The sequence below is a fragment of the Aulostomus chinensis genome, chromosome 13, assembly GCF_037954235.1.
Source record: "Aulostomus chinensis isolate RoL2024-O1b breed Wild chromosome 13, RoL_Achi_v1.0, whole genome shotgun sequence".
Lineage (NCBI taxonomy): Eukaryota > Metazoa > Chordata > Actinopteri > Syngnathiformes > Aulostomidae > Aulostomus > Aulostomus chinensis.
Genome location: NC_141332.1, coordinates 133,711 through 139,691, shown reverse-complemented (window position 1 = coordinate 139,691; position 5,981 = coordinate 133,711).

The following is a 5,981-nucleotide window of genomic DNA, read 5'->3' as shown; positions in this document are numbered from 1 at the left end:
GCTATCTCTCTGCCCAGAAAATGCAGAGTTATAGGAATCCTTACTTGGTCCGGTGGAGCGGTAAGAGATTCGATCTCCGTTGGCCCAGAGCGCAGGTCGGGCTCGGTTCGGAGGCTCGCAGAAACAGCGGCAGGCAGCCTGCAAGGATCTGCTGGAGTTTACTGGTGGATGGGTGAACAAGCTTGGCCTAGCTTTTGTTCAGGGAACCAGTTCACGCAGGTAGCGTGGCTCAATGGTGGCTTCTGAGTGGACGGGGGGGGGAGAGGTGTCCGCTTGTGGAGTTCTCGCCTTTGCTGTACTGCCAGCTCGAGGTCCAAGAGGGCCGAGGAGAACCGAAGAAGAGAGCCGAAGAGCAGAGCCAAAGAGCAGAGCCGAACAGATTGGGTCTTTCTTGACCCGGTATTTTTATATGGGCAGGCCCGGTGATGTCACTTCCTGTGGGTTGGTGCTGGCTCTCAGCCAATAGCGTTGCGGCACGTGAACGTTGTGTGGGGAAAAGTCACCCGAAAACTGTAATAAAAATCACCCAAAACTGATTAAAAACAGTAAAACTTCAGCGGCAGCGCACGCCCTTAATGTATGCCCAAAGGCTGTGCGTTCAGGGCGTGCGCTGCCTTGGTGGACCCACATGCAAACGAGTGGGCAATATCAGAGTCTGGGAACATTGCACAGAATAAGTCTCCAACTCCCTCATTTGACTTGAATGATTGGTGTTTAGTCACGGTGTTCAGCAACCACAGTACCTCTGCTTTCAGAGTAGGCGTACAGCCAAACATTGTCTGAAGACGTGGTGCTGCGGTCCGAGTTGTTGATATCGGGGGTGAGGGTGGAGGCGGAGGCATGGTGGAGACGATGGTAGAACAGAACTGGGAAATACCTGGCGTCTGTTGGCAGCTCGATTCTGAGGCTTTGTGTTTCGCGCTGTGCATGTGTGACTCCATTGCCCTGACTCACATTGTGCCGAGTTTGAAACATTTCTTGCACAAACTATACCATGGCTCGTACACGTTGCCTGGCACCGCTTTCAGCCATGAAGAAAAATGTTGGTTGGACAGCCAATTTTTGTTGAATTTACACTGTCCCATGTGGTCCAAAGCGAACGTCTCTGTCCGAACGAAGTTGTTACATGAGTTGCTAGGTTGCTACAGTACAGGTGCTCCAGGGTTGCTCCATGAACAATGCGCTGCTCTGAAAGTCCGAGCTGCAACCACATCACTGTTGGTTCCGCTACTGTGATTGCGTGATGTTACCGCGAGATTCATTCGTAAATGATTTAAAAAAAAAATAAATTAAATGAATGTTAACATTTTCTTTTACATTTGAGACAAATAATAACCATAAAATAATACATCACAAGTTCACATTTTAAGACTTTTGAAAGATGTATTTAAGACATTTTGATGCCAATTAAGGCCTTGTTTTTAGATTTGTGAATTTAATGCCTTTTAAGACTTTTTAAGGATCCGTGAGAACTCTGTCTCCACACCTTACCATCATCTACAACGCAATTAACAAGGTTGGCAGAGCGGTGCAACAACAGACTCATGAACAGAAACGCAACATGGAAACCATCTCGGAGCAGTTGGCCACTCTGCGAAGAGAGTGATGTTGAAGACCAGAAAATATAATTTTACGATTTGGATTGGACTGAAAGAGAAGACGGATTGGAATGTGTGCTCCTCTGCCCTAACCCAAACACAGCTTCCTTATCGGCTGCCGAAGGTCATCTGCCCCATTGTTTATCCTCCAGGAGAACTCCATCTGCCTTGGTGACGCAAATTGCACGTACTATCCTCCCCTCCCCCTGTGTTCCTGACCCCTGTCTCTGCCCTCTCCACCTCCCTTGGGGTGGCAGCACCGACCTTGGCTGCGGGCCTCACTCTCACTTGCCTCCATTGGGACAACGGACTGTTCAAGTTTAGCGTGCATACACAACAAATGTACAGTATATGTGCTGTTGTTAAGTCTGAAGTGTCCCATTATTACGATCAATCTGTAATAATTGTGACTGTTTGTGATAGCTGTATCAGGCATTTGAGAGTGTAATTGTGAATTTCTCTTGGAGATTAATAAAGTATCTATCTATCTATCTATCTATCTATCTATCTATCTATCTATCTATCTATCTATCTATCTATCTATCTATCTATTCCTGTTAAGGGACAAAGAGAATTGGGTCCATCCTACGGAAGTGAACATTGGCTTGGGTGCAGAATCAATCCTGAGGGCAGTGTTTCATGTTATTGTTTAAAATATTACCAGGATCCAGAAAATTGATTTACTATTTGTTACATAGGTTACTCTCATTATCCCTGTCAGGAACTCAAAAGACAGAAAAAGACAGGAGAACTCACAGTCCTAGAGTTTAAGAGGGACTGCAACAAGGTGATGTCAACCATCCTGCAGAAAGTGTAAAACAAGAGCCCCTTAAAATATCCCACTGTGAGGCAGCTGACCTGTTTGGACCTTAGAAAGATGTTCTCTGATCCAAAATGGTGCCTGGGCAAGATGAGGAATCTCGTCCAGAGGTTTCTTCATGATAAACAATTGTCAGGAGGCGTCTCAGCCGGTATGAGAGAATAGAGCAATTCAAGTTTTCTTTCTGCATTCACGACGTTATCTGTCTCTCAATGAAAAAGAAACTAAGCGTGATGTAAATAGCATCTAAAGAAGTGTTAGGTATCCAGAAAGCGCATATTAATTTGCCTGATTCTTATAGTATTTAGCCTGGCAAAGTAAAATAAAGTGTTTGCATTTTTTATTGAATTTTGCCTGTGCCTTTGTATTGTGTCTTGTAGGTGGCGTGATTACACAGCAGTTTTGTGACTTCTTATCCGTTGAGGCTAGAAATGACACCTTCCACTCCTACCGACCCACTGAGACAAGAGTGGATGTCTTCCTCCATCAGGCTTTCCAGAGCAAATGCTACCCTGAGCTATGGGAGTTTTGTAAGAAGCTTCTTCTCCTATCGCATGGCCAGGCGACAGTAGAGAGAGGCTTTTCAATAAACAAAGAGGTTGAAACTTGCAATATGCATGAAGAAACAATGGTCAGCCAGCGACTGATCTGTGACTATGTCACAGTTTGTGGGGGTGTCCTCAAGGTCCCCATCACTAAGGAGCTCCTGTCCTTAGCTGCATCAGCTAGGTCAAGGTACATGATGTACCTAGATGAGGAAAAGCAAAAGAAAATGAATGAAATTGCAACACAGAACCAAAGGGCAGCTGCAGAGTGCATCAAGGAACTTACGAAGAAGAAAAAATGTCTGTCTGAGGTGGCAAAAGTTCTGCTCGACGATGCCGATCAGCTTGCTACACAAGCAGAAGGACAGGCTGGTAGCCTGATGGCACAGCTAATCACAAAATCCAACACACTGAGAAAGCGCCACAAAGAAAAAAATGACAGAATTGGCAGAGGTGGAGGAGGAACTGAAAAAAGCAATGCCATATCAGTGAAAGATTCAATGCCACTGCTCATACTGCTGCATATCACAAAAGGCCAACAGTTTTACCTCAGCAGTAGAGTGTTTTTTCCAGTTTTTTTGTGTTTGCAAGCATGTGTATGATGCTTAGGATACAGTTCGTTATACAGTAAGTTATTTGTATATTGTATTGTATATTACATGTGTATATCACACACACCTATGTGTATGGACATGACATCAAGAATATTTCAATGTCTATAGTCTATAGTTCCTCGCTTTTCACTGTTATTGTCATTACACTGAGCAATCTTATTCTCTAGATGATCTATCTGTGTAATGCATGATTGCTCTCTGCTTAACCAGTTTAATACGTTAATATCTGAGAAGTGCTGACAATGGCAAAGAGTGTTGATTGACCTGTGTGGGACTGCTGGCCAATGGTCACTCCCCTGAGGCAGACCAGTTCACTATTATAGTCACGACACCATCCACCATTTGCTTCTTCTTCTTCTGGCTTCTTCCACTGCTTCTTTTTACAGGCTCTTCTTCACTCCCTTTTTTTCATGCTTTTTTCTTAGAGCAGCCGCTTTGCCTACTTCTTTTTATGACCATCCACCTCGTGGGTTTTGGTTTTTGTTCTTTAGACAAATTCTTTTATCTCTTTCAATATTTCCACTAGTAGCAATGTTTTGTGCGCGGAGTCAAACGTGACTCTTTTTCATCTAAGTTTGTGAAGGCATCGTTCTGTGTAACACCTACAGTATTGATTTTTTTCCAATTTTTGTAATTTGTCATCAATCGCAGCTCACGGTCACAGTACTACTGCCCTCGCGTGAGCCTCGCATCTCCATCCTGACCAGCGGAGAGAAGCCAACTTGTGCGTGAGAAGAGCATCATGTTGAGACTGCCAGCAGCCTGAGATCAGACAGTACTGAAACCAACACGCTTCCCTTCTCCATCCAACGAGTCCCAGCGGGAGCCACGGTCATCGAGGTGGAGGTTTGGAGGCCGTCTTCCCACCAGCTCATTGGAGAGGTTTCGTACATTGACGGAAGCCCTCCAGCTGAGAATGTAAGCTGGTTAAGTTGGTTTTCGCGCTGTCGCAATAACAAAGATCAGTGCTGCATCTATTCAGGCCTCGATCTCTCTTGGTCATTGTCAACTCTGCAAGACTACTTAGAGTCTGCTCAACCTCCATTCAGTAATTTTCTTTTGTTTGTAGGTCACTAATCGTTCATACCGCACACCTTTTTACCTGCTACATTTGCCGTCCAATTGAAGCTCAGATAAATCTAATAACTCATGCCTGATACTCCACATGCGCCTTCATTGCTTTGTTGGAATTATTTCTCTGTCTCAAACATTTTCTTATTTGTATGAAGATCCTCTTAAAATTCCAAGAAGTGTTCCAACTCGTTTATATATTTGTATGCAAGCCACTGATCTGCAAAGAACTCATTGATAAGCTATAACCTGAGACTGATCGTTTCTCGTCGGATGAAACTAAATTACAATGAGCGGTGCCCCGAGTAACAACTATATTAAACATCCTAAAGATACATCATCATCACCAGCTTATCAAGTCTGAGGCTGAGGTCCTTTAACATCTGCGGGACCATGCTGAGGATTTTCTATGAGTCTGTGGTGGCCAGTGCCATCCTGTTTGCTGTTGTGTGCTGGGGCAGCAGACTGAAGGTAGCAGATGCCAACAGACTAAACAAACTCATTTGGAAGGCCGGTGACATTGTAGGAGTAAAGCTGGACTCTCTGACGGTGGTGACAGAGAGGAGGATGTTGTCTAAACTCCACACAGTCTTGGACAGCATCCACCACCCTCTCCATAAAGTCCTGGTTCAACACAGGAGCACATTCAGTGCTAGACTGATCCCACCTAAATGCACCACAGAGCGCCACAGGAAGTCATTCTTACCTGTGGCCATCAAACTCTTTAACTCCTCCCTCTGAGTGATTCAATACTTAACTGTTGCAATACTTAACTGTGCAATACTCTTTTAACTGTGCAATACTCTTGTCATGACTACTGTATTTGTAAATAGTTTAAACTTATTCCTATTCTTATTTTATTTTAACTCTTATACTTTATCTTTATTCTTATCTTAAAGTCTGCACTTTCTAATTATTGTAATTCTAATTTTATACTTTACTTTATAGTACTTCAAGAGCTTCATGACTGTAACAACAGAATTTCCCCCTGGGATTAATAAAGTATTCTGATTCTGATTCTGAAGTCACTACAGCCCCTTCATGACATCATTTGTACAATCAGAATGTGAGCTGAGGTGTCACGTCCCCATGGTCACGGGCATGAGGGCGTGGCATCAGTTATGTTGACTTCCTTCCCTTTCCAGGTTGGAGCTTCATGGGCGGAGCTGTTGATTAATTAAGCTGGTTGGGAGCACCTGGGCCCGGCGTCTCCCAGCTACAAGGCAGACGGCCAACCCGGCCGCGCGCTCTCTCTCGCTCACTCCTCCTGGCTCATGTCAGAGTGATGGTTATGGTTGCATTCTTTGTGTTTTGTCTTGTTTAGTTCTCTGCA